The sequence below is a fragment of the Ambystoma mexicanum genome, chromosome 13, assembly GCF_040938575.1.
Source record: "Ambystoma mexicanum isolate Mex_15411 chromosome 13, UKY_AmexF1_1, whole genome shotgun sequence".
Taxonomy (NCBI): domain Eukaryota; kingdom Metazoa; phylum Chordata; class Amphibia; order Caudata; family Ambystomatidae; genus Ambystoma; species Ambystoma mexicanum.
In genome coordinates, this window is record NC_090938.1 from 687,232,597 (window position 1) to 687,246,730 (window position 14,134).

Sequence of the window (14,134 nt, forward strand, 5' to 3'; positions counted from 1 at the left end):
TCTTATTTTACTAATTTTGAACACCGACCCATTCAAATGTATATGTGTGTATGTATGTGTATGTATATATATATATATATATATATATATATATATATTCAAAAGAAATATGAGGTGGGGGGGGGGTTGAATCCTAATCATTCATTGATGCTGTTCTAAAATAAACTCCATAACCACTTTCTCATTCTCGTATCAATATTTTTGTGTATACATTGAGACTCGAACATTGATCTTTATGATTGTATTATTTTTTTCAATTGTTTTTCATGCATGTACGGTTGGATTCCATTTGCATTTATAAAGAGAGCATCAGGTACTAGTTTTTGTAATGTCATCAGATTTCTATTTGCTCTATATAAAATCCTGTTTTAGATTTTCTTTATAGTGCTGCGAGTATTGTGGAATATCCGGAATTACCTTGTAAGGGATTGTGTGTGTATATCCTAATACGACCCAATTTTGTACAAAACCTAGGGAAACCGCTCCTTTCTTTTCAACCAATTTTGTTTATACTCCTATAAAAAAAAATAAGCAAACATGTCTTCTAAAATGATTTCCAGTAATCCTCATCGAACAATGTCTGTTTCACTGATATTATTAATTCATAAATACCTTTTTATTCATGACTTTAGGTATGGCCTAGACGCACTCATATTTCCTGGTACTTCGCCATCTTCACTGGTTTCCTGTTGTCGAGCGCGTCCAATTTAAAGCTCTGTTTGGTCCACTGCATTTTATGGCTCTTGAGCCGAATACTTGCTGGAAAAATGTCCTCTGTTTATTCCGGCTCGGCCGCCTCCCTCGGCTGGTGGTTGTCTGCTGTCTGTGCCTCACTTTAAGGCCTCTCGTATTGGCAGTAGTCCCTTTTCAGTGTCTGCAGCTCAGCTATGGAACTCTATCCCTGTACTTTGATAACCGTTGAAGAGCATTACATGTGTTGACGGTCACTGAAAACCTATCTTTTCTAGTCCCTTGCAGCCTCCCTCTTGTTTTTAGCGCCATGATGCCTTCGTTGGTGGCCGTGCGCTCCTAGAAATGCATATTAACATAACCGACCATGTTTCCCATCAATATATTGTATTTAGGTTCTGATGGTTTTTTACCACCTTTCAATGAAAAGTGGTAAATAATATATAATTTAGCATTTCCCTATAATTTTTTGGGGTAATGTTTTAAATCTTTTTTTACATTGTTTTCTTAGCATATATATCCTAATAAATGTTTATCGTTCATTCTTACCGTAAGTTTGGAGTTGAAGAGCACAGCATGTTAGCCGTGTGTTCCAGTGATTATGCATGGCTGGCGGCCATTTTTTAGGGTTCTCTTACAGTTAGTTTTATATTTAAGCAATACTGTGCACTGCCAATCTATATTCCCTCAAATCTTTGTCCTCTCAGCGCGAGCCTTCATCAACCCCTCTCCACCCGAGTTCAGGCTCTTTGTGGACCCAAACTATCTATGCCACTGGTATTTATCCCGTTTGTTTATCCTTAACAAAATCCACTTGTGTAACTGGTAAGCTACATCAGCAGGTTATATGCATCGACTGCCGAGCTGCCAAGATCTGTCTGTAAACTTCGATTGGTCGACCCGGCTGTTTTTATAAATCTAAGAAATAATTTTACAGTGTGCATTGTGTAGTCGGCAGTGCGTTGCCACCGTGGCTTTTGGGCACGTGGTTTCTTGTCACAGACATGCGCAGCTGCCACTGAGCAGATAGTCGAGTAGGGATGTTTTTGGTACAGTACTGCCAAAACGCTCACATCCTGGAGCCGTGACCAGGATTGCCTGGGGATAAACCAACCTATAAAGGGGTCATTGGGTCATGTGTGGTGGGGCTGTCCTGAGAGGAGGTGAAGTGGTTATGTTCACTTTTCTGGAACCCGGTTTCCAGCAGGACCAGCAATGTGCGATTCTGCGCCTCTGTTAATCTGCCAATACTTGGAAGATTTGGTAACCGGCATTGAAACCTCAGTAACAACCGCTATATAAAAAACGGGAATGCTATGAAGACCTGTACTTGTCTCGGGAGGATAGCTCAATGGCAAAGTGCTTGCCTTGGAAGCAAGACAACGTGGAGCTCCACAAGTTCGATCACCGGGTCCGCGCTTGGATACCTCTCAGTATTAAGCGCATTATAAATAACCTATCATATCATACTACACGTGTGTGTATATCTAACACACAACTATAAAGCCTACTTCTTTGGTTATGGCTGTTGGGTTGTGCTGCAGCGCTAGCCATGGGCTGAAACTATTCCATTGGTGTACAGATGTAGGGGCTTTTGGGACGGGTTGAAGGGGGTGGCGGGGGCACGGCTTGTGGGTGTTTGGACTGCCCGCATCCCTGCTAATCATTAGTTGCTCCCATCCCCCTTACCCCGGATCTCTTGCACTCGCTCTATCATGCATTGGCATCAAACCTTGTGCTGCATCTGGCCTGCCACTGTTGTTTCCAAGCTGTTTTGTAAGTTCCTGGCTTAATTGAAAATGTGAATAAGAAGCTTGTTTAATGTCTTAACCAAGTGGGCATTCACCCACTTAATCAATAAGCAATGTGTGCGTCCTCACATCTGTACCTTGCGTTGAAGCTCTCATAAAGTAAGCATTGGTAAAGCCAATAGTTTTGTCTTCTGTATAGAAGGCAGGCAATCTTCAGCCACTGACATCCTTTGCCCAGGTACTCATCATTTCCCAGATGTTGCCATCTTTTAGCCATCAAGCACCATTGTGGTAGCTCGTAGCAAATACCTACCCCCATGCCTACTTAAAACCCAAATCTATTGGGTTTGCTAATGCTTGTTTTGTGGTTTTTGTCTGGCATACTAATGGGATGATGATGGTGTGTGATATCAGAAATTGACATAAAAATAGTTAAAATAAGTGGCAGATGGGTCAAATGGTAAATTGTGCATGTCGTATACCACATGTATGCATTAAAATGAGAAGACTGGTGTCTTCACAGTGCATCGCTGCACTCTACACTTGTAAACCGTGTCGGAGTTCTCTCTGTGAGTGCCACGTACACTGCCTGTGCAAGATGTCTACCGACTCTTTTCTTGAGTACTTGTCCCCCGGAGCAGAGAGCACTGTGTGCTTTTGCCAGATGTGTCCCAGCCATAGCGGTCTGCCGCCGTGTTCTTTCCAAGCTGTGTGCCAGTTCTCTGCTTACTGGTGGGCATGGTGACCTTGGAAAGATGCAGCACACCCCTACTCTTTGCCTCCTTGAAACAGTATCCTACATCACTGGTATGTGGGTAAGGTTTTTACTGGCTTCACTCTCCGAAGGGGTAGGGGCATTCTAAAGTACAGCTTGCACACAGTAAAGGATGGTCCACACAGAATGTTCTGAAAATCTACTTTTTAAACTTCTGCTTCTGAATACCAATAGCAGAGGTCAATATTCTAACCAAACCAAAAGAGAAATGCATGTATAGAAAAACCTACCAGCAGAAAGAGGTCATGTGATCGGTCGTGCTAGTGCTAAGATTTGGTCGATTCCTAGCATAGAAGTGAACATTAGTAAAAATCATCATGATCCCATCCTACACATGTTGCGCTCAAAGGTGTGCTTGAGGGCCTTACTGCGGCACATAATCAACTTTTTATCATGTTATAAATGTTTACAAAATGAGTGTTAGAACACGTTATTACCATCATTTACCCAACAACTGGATAAAAAACGAAAATAATTGGAGAGACAATAACATTTTAAATCCATTTTAAAACTAGGTCAAATCGGAGTAAGGGGAAACGTAGAGAACAAAATGAGCAGAACAAAAAAAGACCCCGATTTGTGTGTCACTTAATATGTAGAAATGTGATCACATCCTTGTCGTACCAACGAATACCTATTTTGACCCTATTGATTCGTACATTATTCTGATGACCTTTTCATAGCCATACCTTTTTCTAAATATCAGAACAAAATGTTTAAATCATCTAGGTTTTTGATGGCAATGATTCAAGATTTTCCATTTGTTTAAAATGGAGGCACCCTCTTAAAATAATTCCAAACGGGGAAGAACATTTTAGAATTCAAAAATAACTTTAGAAAGCAATGTGTCTTTTGGAATATAACCCGTGGAAGAAGGTGATTTGTTAGCATGTACAGTATGGTGCAGGTGACGGGTACATTGCCATTTGTCCTGAGTAACAATTACACTTGTAGGATTGTAAAGCAATAGATTACTTCATTTCAATCTCAAACTTAATTATTATGGTGTACAGACAAATATGCAATCCTGTAGTTTTTATCCATATACTCGGTTTACATGAGTAACTTAATTTTTTCTTTTTATTGTAGTTTTAACAAAAAAATCTTTTCACAAACCAATTCCTGCTAATTACTTACTTTAAAATACTGTGTTTCAATCCTTCGAAAATCCATTAAACATGACGATACAGAAGTACACAGAAAAAACATGATCCAATAAGAACGTTGTGGCTACTTGGGCCACCAACTTCAGTTTAAAAACTTCGAAAACACAGGTCATTTTTCTCCACAGCAGTGTTAAAAATACCAATGTATGCCTGGTTGTTCCCTAAATTCATCTATCAAATTGGGGGGGGGTGAGTCCCCTCTCACTCGCACCGAATGTAGGGCACCAGCCCTCAAAGCGGTAAGAGATGCACATTCACACAGGAGATGTTTTACCGATTCCACCTCATTCTCCCCACAGATGACAATCCCTTCCTGCTCCCGTTCTTTGGCACCAAATCCCCTCTAATTCTCCTGTTTTGACAGCATTACATTTCAGTTTCAAGTAGTCCCATAATCAAGCAATAGCCTGCGAATTGCTGGATGTAGGCAGGTGTGCACTGCCGTTTTATGGGCCACACAATCATTTGCATGCCTTTTTGTGCTGAGATAACCAGAGATTGTTTTAACCCATATCCAAATAAGCTGCCTTTCATGGTTTTCTCGAAGCCCTGCAATGGAAGTTCCAATGGGAGCCCAGGTGCCAAGCGCAACCATTTTTCTGCTATACTGCATGCCTTTACGATGGTACTCGGAGGCATAAAGGCTTCTCTAGTTGTGTATGCCGCCAGAATTTGGCCCATAAAACAGCCCCCGCCCCCCAGGGGCATTAACTAGTTTCCATTAGAGCGTTAAGCAGCTAAGATATATTTTGCATTCAATGGGCAGAATTTCGACTTCCAACACAACCATTTCCATCAATGTGCGTTTTGGGAGGCAAAGCAGGCTTTTTATTAGGGAGCCTGCAATCTTGCTCATCTGCCCCAATTGGGTACGTGCCCAGACTAATAACTGCATACATTATGATGGATGGATGGATGGAGGCAACCTTAACTTGGTATATCTGGAACAACAAGCCTGTTGAGAATCCACCTCCATTTCATGCAAATGTGCAAATCCCACCTGCAGTCTCTGGTCTAACTGTATCCCCATGTATATATGTGGCGACCACCTCCAGTTTCACCCCCTCAATTTCCCCAGTTTCACCCCTCAAGACCCCAGCACAGCCCTTTTTTCTTGGATCTCCCTTGGTTGAATATCATTATTTTACATTTGGAAGTCCAGTATGGCTAGGTCATCTGCATAACCCGCCATTTGATTGGGAAGTCGCCCAATTTTGGGGAGATGGCAACAGAGTTATGTAAGGCCCCTCCTAAGTCCACCGTGTAAAGATTGAACAGTATTGGGGATAGGATGCAGCCTTGTGCAGGACAACAGCCCCCGTCCCCGTCCCTGATCCAATCTAACCTTGATGGATGCAATTTCATCAAATCCACTTCACCTAAAGGTGAAGTCTTCGAAAAAAAAAAAAAAAAAATTGAAATGTTTTTGTGGGGAAGACCCGCCCCACTCCCCAACCTTATCCTATACCCTTACCCCCAAACCATCTGTTTTAAAATTTAACAACTTCCCCAACCAAATTCGAAGAAAAACCATTTTGAAGATTTCTCATTTGGTGAAATTGTATTCAGTGAAATGTAGGTATACGAACCTTGACTCTGTTGTTAAAATACAGTAGTGGGATCATCTTAAGTAGGCCAGGTGCGTTTTTCAGGTCGACCAACTTAACCCAAAGCTGTTGTGATCCACTGTGTCAAATGCGGCACTTAGATCAATAAATGCCACATATACTGCCCGCTTCCTGATCTGACCTGCCTTTTGCATAATGTTGGTAGATAGGGCTATCACGTTAATAGTGGTGATTTGAGTTCCTGCAGAAGCCCGTCTGGTTGAGGGGGATAATGTTCAGGGATTCTGATCATTCCTTCAGCTCCTTCGAGAGCACCCGGGCGAAGTCTTTTGCTGGCACATCCAGTATCGCTAGTAAGTGGTAGTTTCTTGGATCACAGTGCTTGCCTTTCTTTAGTATAGGCACAACTATGCGATCCTCCCATAACGATGGAATACCCTGTAGTACCTCGATGCTACAGAAGACTCTGTGCAAGGCACCCACCCACAGCATAGGGTCTGCCTTCACCAAGGAGCTACAGATACCATCGGGTCCCGGGGCCCGCAAGGACTTTCTCTTTTGAATAACAACCCCATGAAATGACAAAGTGTGGCTTTGTTTCGTTCTATTGGGGAAATTCTTTTAAAGCTGTTGATGTAACATTTGTCTTTAATTTGTGATCAAAGAGCACTTCAATTACCTGTTGGTTCCTTCGAGGTGAGCAAACTGGTCTGTAGACAGAGGATTAAGACACACATTTTGCACGATGTCTCCATCTTGAATGTTTGTTATGACATTGGTTTGGAATAATGCTATTAGGCTCTTCTGTGCCACATGTTAAAAAGGGGTGCAGTGTCCCTAAAAAAAAAAAAAAAAAAAAAAAAAAAAAAAAGTCTAAATAGATCTGGATCATTTACAGCTGGTTAAAATATTCATACAGAGGCTGTCCAAAGCACAGTTAACCGATCAAAGGCCCTTAGAAGGAAAATTGCCAAAAATGACTAGAGATATAGGAATACACTCTGTGTTTTAAGGTCCCAGAAAGGATGCAGGCACAGCCCCGAAGTACGGAAGCCAAAAGCTTGTTACCCCTTCCCCCCCCTGCCTGCATGAGGACCAGGGAGCTCGAAGCGGCAGAGAAAGTCCAGGACCCATTGATGCAGAGGTCCTTTCCAAGATTTAGGTTTTTTGTTTATGGTTCTAGTAGTGGGGTCTGTGGAGTCGCTGGCAATGGCTGGGTGAGCAAAAATGTGTCCTTCAAGTTCAAACACTGCGCCCACCTCATGTGATGTCCCACCAAGGGCTGACCTTAGCAGCAAGGAAGGACAGTGGAGGAGAGGAAGGAAGGACAGTGGAGGAGAGGATAGGGAGGCTGGGAGGATATCTCGGGGCAACGCAGTTGTCTTGGAAGCAAGACCACACATGGCAATACAGGTTAGAATCTAGGGCTAGCGCTTAGAAACTGCACACCAGTATTAAGCGTGTTAGAAAATAATTATATTGGTAATACTAAGGCGGGTTACAAGATACTTTGGTCAAAACAAAGGGCTGAAGTGTGCCACACAGGGATTCCTCAGGATAACGGCTGTTGAAGTTCGTTCTTCGGTCTCCCTAAACTGAGCAGGGACTTAAGACCAGCACCAAGCCATTTGGTTTTTGGTGGGGGCTCCTACATCTGTCTCGGTGGGCAGTACAGTGTAGAAGCTTCTAGGAAAGTACACAGGGCTGGAGAATCGATCTGTTTTCCAGATCAAAGGTAGGATCCGTGAAGCAGGATTCCCTTGGATGGAGGAGTCTCCTGAGGAGTCAGAAGCCTGGCTTCAACAAGAATTCTTGGCCATATTTTCAATCCTTGGTTAAACAGGACATAGGTTTGGCACTCTGCTTACATACACACAGGGAGGTCTCCTATCCCAGTTAACCACTCGCCAGCTATGCACCGATAAACATTTTTGGTGGCCATCAAATCCTGCGTGCCAGTCAAGCTCTTGTCACATGCGCAGACACCCGTTGTGTAAACTGGAGATGGAGAAGAGCAAGTGTGTTTTTGTCCCTACTCTAACCCAATACCAGCTCTATGCTCCATGAGACTGGAAAGACATTGGGTGTGTTATGTTAGGCAGGGTTGCATGTGGTGTAGCCTATGGGTAACCATCAACAAAGGCTGCCAAGTGCAATCTATGAGGGTGGTGGGGGAATATCATTGGCTGAGGAGCCAGTTCTTTCGCAATCTCGTATCTGTAGTGGTGATCAATAGTGTTCCAAAGGATTGCATCCGTTACCTTTTAGTGAGGCAACGGAGCCCAGTCTACTTGAATGAGGACGAATCTAGAAGAGGAAACTGAGAGGTGTATGAGGAGTGTAATGTTGGAATTAATTTAATGGAAAAAAGAACCTTGGGTGGGGGCGGGAAAAACAATCCATTGTGACTTGAACTTGCCATTGGAGGGCTCTGAGCACTAGTGGGCAGGATGGTTGGTGTGGGAAAGGATGTGGTTGGCTCCCTCCTCAGACTGTGTAGAATTTTATTTTGATGTTGGGGCCTTCTGGGGTCATACAGGTGGCTGGCTAAGGTGGCATTGATAATAGTGGGCCTGAAAGTGGAAGTTTATACTACAATCTCAATTTGATATTGACATCGGAGTAGGTTTGAAGCGTGAAACCGTTTGCTGTTGAGGTGAAAGCCAATATCCTTAACCGGGCAGGGAAGCGGGAGATTGAGCTGTGCACATGGAGGAAGGTCTGAAGGCATCAGTCCAGGGGTGGCAATGGCCCTTGAAGATGGCGTCTGTTTTTGCTGTATTCGTTCTGAATCAGTTCATCTTCATCCAATTATGAGTGTTCATTAACATGGCCTGAGGGATTCCTATTGTTGATTTGAATGTCATTGATGAATACTTGGAGAGGTGGGCTGTGAAGGAGAAATGGCTAGGGGCTGCAATTTAAAACAAACGGGAGAGACCCAAGCAGATTAAGATCTCCTGTGGCAAACTAGTGGTTTGTAGGCGTTTGAGAGAATCGGTGTAGTCTACAGTATTGAATACCAGGGTAAATTGGAGCACTAGAAAGGTGGCATACTGCACTTGATCTGGTAGTTATGGAGTTGCCCTGCTGTGTGGGGTGGGGCTTGCTTAGGACAGTGCCCTGCTATCCTTGGCTGAGTTTTGGCTGTTGCTTTTTGGAACCCGTCTTGGTGAATGTCTGGTACTTGCCAAATAGTTAAAAAAGAAAGTACTTTGGACCAGTGTTTGTGGTACAACCAAGTGCTTGTAAACTCGCCCCCCCCTGCCTGTTTTATGGTGTTTTGTCTGGAATATTAATGTGTTTCGACGAACCATTCTAATAGCTATTCTCCATTCTAGTTGCAGCACGTCTTTGTGCCAGCCATTTGCGTTGGAGTGCCCATTTGCCTGAGCTTAAGCAGTACTGAAAGATGAAAAGGGCTATTTTAGAACTGGCAAAAGGAGTGACGAGTGAGTGGGAGCTGCAGTGAGATGTTACGGTTAAGCCTGTTTTTCTGTTAGACCAGTGGCCCGACTTTAGGTTGGCTGGGCCAGGTGAATATATATCAGTATGTGGAATGGCACCAGGAAATGGTGATTTCACACAATTGGAAAAGGGGGCATGGTAATGTCAGGTGGGCTTGAAGGGAAGATGGGGGCCAAACTAGCGGCCCACAGAGTGAATTGGCTCCATGGATATTTGGGTGGGACACCCTAGATATTAAAAGTAGCTATGTTTCCTCCTAAATGGTGTTTGTCCAACCAGTAAACGATGCCTAATGGAAGCAGAATGGGACATGACCAAGTGAGGGTTTCCCAAGAAGATGGAGGGTAAAATCTGCATTGGATTACTGAGAAAAGTGCACAGTAAGAAAGTGGATATAGACTTCTCTAAGGGATGGGTGTGAGGAAGGTTAATTTGGCTGCAATTCTGAGTAGATTTGAACAAGATGGCAACTCTGACTCGTAATGTGTACAGGGACGTCGGAGGACAGTCTGTGGAGAAACAGGGTTAATTGAGTATTGGATGTCAGGATTATTGTTGGTTATTAGCAGCCGGAGTTCAAAGGCATATTTAATCGCTACTTCAATGGGGGGTGGGAGGGAAGAGTCTGAACTGGGCGAGTGGGTGGGAGTAGATGGAAGGCAAAATGTAGAGTTTTAAGTTGGCGGATTGGGTGGGAAGCAAGGTACGCTGAGATGAAGATGTTGCATCTCCAAAACTCCACCAGTGTTCTAAAAGGTCCTAGTTTCCGCCATACGTTGGTGTAGTGTACCCCTGCCAGGGGAAACAAGGCTTTAGCCTTGGGCAAAGGAGCAAGTGAAAGATGTGTAAGGCAAAGAAAGGGTAGTTGATTCGCACAAAAGTTTGGGTAGGGAGGGATGTAGTGGAGAAAAATGGTTTGTGGTTGTCCCGTTTGAACCATAAATAGATTATGTAAGAAAAGAGCATAGGTTCTAGACCTGTATGCAATCCTCTGGACTGTTTTGAGGTCTATTTGTGGAATACATTTGGTGCTTGACATGTCCTCTGCCAAACCTTGAATGATTTTGGTGGCTTATTTACCTGGGCATACACATTGTAGGTATCTGTCGTCAGAATTATGGGACTGCCAAGCCCGAGAGCTGAGAGTGGTCTAGTCAACAATATGGGGAGGCAAAGCATGGTTGCTGGTGTAGGGGGGAGTCACCCGGTCCATAAAACGAAGCCGCAATGGACAGCCTGGCAGTTTCAGAGTGATCAGTGTACGTTCATGTCACGCTAGACTTAATTTTAATTCCTTTGAGTACCCAAAGCCTGTGTACTCTATATGCTACTCAAAATTCATACTTTACCAAGGGTCTAAATCATAGTAGAGGTGCCCTATGTGCAGTCAGCCTGAAGTCTACAATCTGTATGCCTCCGCCTGTTGCCCTTTAACTCTGAGTGGACATGTGGGGAGACGGCCCAAACATAAGAGGTATGTGAGCAAGACTAATCTGTGATGCGAACTATAAAGGGCAGCATATAACGGTGTAAGGAAAGGTAACACTGCAAGTGATGGGTCTTGCCTGAAGGCGGGGCCAGCAGCCTCCGTTTGCTAGTTGTCTTGCGGAAGGTTGGCCTGAACTGAAAGGCATGCTGCAGTTAATGGATCTAGGTCCTGTTCCACTGGACCATCTCCTCTCAAAGTAATATCAGTTGGCCAAGGAACCGAGCATATGGGATATTCATAGTTGGAGAAGGGCAAAGGGCTCGAGATAAGATTTTGCATTTGGGTTTCTATTCTGTTTTTTGTTGTTAGTAACCCGACATTTTAGGAAGGAACTAAGTAACCCTCATTCCCAATGGAGTATTGTATAGAGCAAAGTGATAATCTATTTCAACTCTTAAAACGTACCTTTTTGTAATCCGTACTTTCTTGAGGTTAGTAATGGATGCACATTAAGATGCATTTTATCTGTTTAAAGTTCAGATGTGACGGTAATAGAGCTCCTTTCTGTGACATGACGATGCTGGTACCACTGGTCCATAAGGATCGGCAGATCTGTGGGTGAAAACACAGAGCAGGCTCCAATATGTTTCCTATTTTTTTTTTTTTTGTTCACTCCGTTTTTTCATTTTAATTGGGATTTTATTTGGCTTGTTTTTTAGGGAGTAAAATCAGCTGGTAATCAGTTTCTCTCTAGGGCTGATGGAGTGTGCAGCATGGGGGCACTATGGGGCAGAGGAAGCAATCTACTAGGTAGGCGGCAAACCAGAAGTGGGCATTATGGGCAATGGCATGTGGTGGTGAAGCCTAGCTAAGGCTGCCCAGCAGTCCGTGTGGAGGAGGATGCAATACTGTTGCCACTCCTTCCTCTTCACCGACCCACGCTCTTACTTACACCTTGTCTGCCATCCTGTACCCATGCAGAGCTCCGATTTATTTCTGGCTAGATTTTCCCCACATAAAATTACCTCTAAACAACAAAGTCGTGTGGTCCAGTGATTCCGTTTGAGCGAGAGATTACTGTCGGGATTGCCTTTAGGGAAAGCCATATTGCTGGAGGTTGCAGCCATGCTTTCTGGAAATGTAGTGAGCGAAGCTGTTTTAAGTCAGGGATTTTGGAGATTGGGCAGTAGACAGCTTTTCTTCTGTAGAATGTTTTCTTTTTGGAAAAAAAGAGGACAGTAGATTGTTGGCGATGGAAGGTTGGTTCAAAAGCTGAGATGAGTGTAGTTGCGGGGAGCTGGTTTGACTCTCGTGCAACATTGATTTTGGGGGGACTGAAGGGCTATGCTGCATCTGCCGGTAAGATAGCTCAGCGGGTTGAGTGCTCGCTGCTGTAATCTGAGCGTGATCTGCAGGTCGCAGGTTCGAATCCCGGCAAGGCCAATTCAGCCTTCCATCCCTCCGAAGTCGATAAATGAGTACCAATTACGTTTGTGTGATATTATATGTAAATATGTGCTCTGTAAAGCGCTTTGGATTAAGGCGCTATATAAATAACACATCATTATCTTCATGAAGGTGTAAGGGCAGGTTGGTATAAAAGCAGCCTGTTCTATGTGCAGATGGGTATGAGCGTTGATAATCGACATGAACGTAGTCTTCAAGACAGCCTGTGAAGGGAAGGACATCTGGCGATTCATCCTCTCTGAACTTCACTGGTCCTCTCCCCAGCACGCAGCTCTTCAGGATAATGGCCTGTCATAGCCTTCTGGAAGCGAGTACAGCTGTAAACTCAATGCTTTGTGTGGTGTTGGCTATCAGCGAAAAAGTCACTGCAAAAGGAATGGGTCCCAACCTAGGAGGGTCTTTGAAAAAAGTTGCTGTGCCAGAGAAGTTTGAATCCAGCGTTCTGCTATAGAAGACTACATTGAAGACTTTCCCACCAGGCTTTACACTGGACTATGATCCGAACGTTGATTAAAGGTTGTGGCATGAGGAAGTTGGATAGTTTCGCAATGTGACGAAGTATCCTCATACTTTGCTTTGGGTCGACTGTAAATGTATTAATGCCGGTCTCGGGTGAGGATGTTTAGCAATGCAAAAGTGGGTGGGATATTTTTATTTGGTGGGATTTTGTATTTGTTATTTAATAAAGGGGTTGACTGGCAAACGCACAAAACGGACTGCATTGCAATGTAAAGCAGTGGGGGGGGGGGAGGGGGTTTAACACCAAACTAATATGTTCGATAATGTGAAAAAAACATAGGAATTCTATAAGCGGCAAGAGAGGCACATGTGCTCTTGGATGAGAAAGTGGTGAGGAGCATCATTGCACACCAAGATGGCCACCCAGCTGTACAGTCGGAGTAGAGGTTTAGGGAAATGTGTAAAACTGGCTGCTTAGCCTTGTGGCTAGTCCCCCTACTGTGTTAATGTTTCACACAGATGGTTGCTGCTGGGTGAGGTGCATTGCAAATGTTTGTGAGCAGGGGCAGCACCTCAGGGGTCACTAGATCGGACCAATGCGCTCTAATCTTGAGAGCCATTCCTGTGATTATGGGAGATCTTCATCGGATGGGTTTGAGAAATGGGTCACAAGCCTTGATGGGCAAGGCACAGCAACAGTAAGGGGCAGTTGGAGGCTCCCTTGGGGGCTCGATTCCACAAATTCGGATAGTTTGGCACTCAACACTTAATGCAAAGGGTATTCTCTGCTACAACATACTTTCACCTCCTATGCCCCCCTCGCCATTCCCCTAGTGCAGACCCCAAAAGTAAAATCGCTTCTCTGGCTGGGGCATTTTGAAATATTCTATGATGCCCACTTTCGTCTGCTCTGATCTAGTGCTGAAAGCCACTCTCATTTCATTGGAAGAGTGCAGGAAAAGCACTGTGCCTCTAATAGAGTTGCAAGTCTTGCCTTGGGCTTCCCAGGTGACTAACGTGCATTGTGCTGAAATGCTGTAGAGGGGAGCAATTCTACTTCTGTGCTGATTTCCATTGCTTTTCTAAGTGCTTGCTTCACCCACTAGAGCATGAGGCCATTGCTGCCTACATCTCCTTGTGGGGTATCAAAGAACGTTTGCTAAAGATCCGCCACATGAACGAACGCGGACTGTTTATTGGAAGTGCTATAACCACCAGGCCTCCAGTACACGACTTCTACAGTCTATCCGGAATCTTCTGTATCTCAAATTCGGAATAATAACACGAGAACTTGTTAGGAATGTTTTTAAGTACACATTCGAAGCATGCAGCTATAATGCAACCCCAAAGAGAATCTCAAG

General features: G+C 44.0%; 1 protein-coding gene across 3 annotated transcripts in view; it reads left to right on the forward strand.

The window, feature by feature from the left end:
• Positions 1-14,134, forward strand: part of STARD3 (StAR related lipid transfer domain containing 3) — a 274,830-nt gene that overhangs the window by 71,476 nt on the left and 189,220 nt on the right. The window lies entirely within an intron of this gene.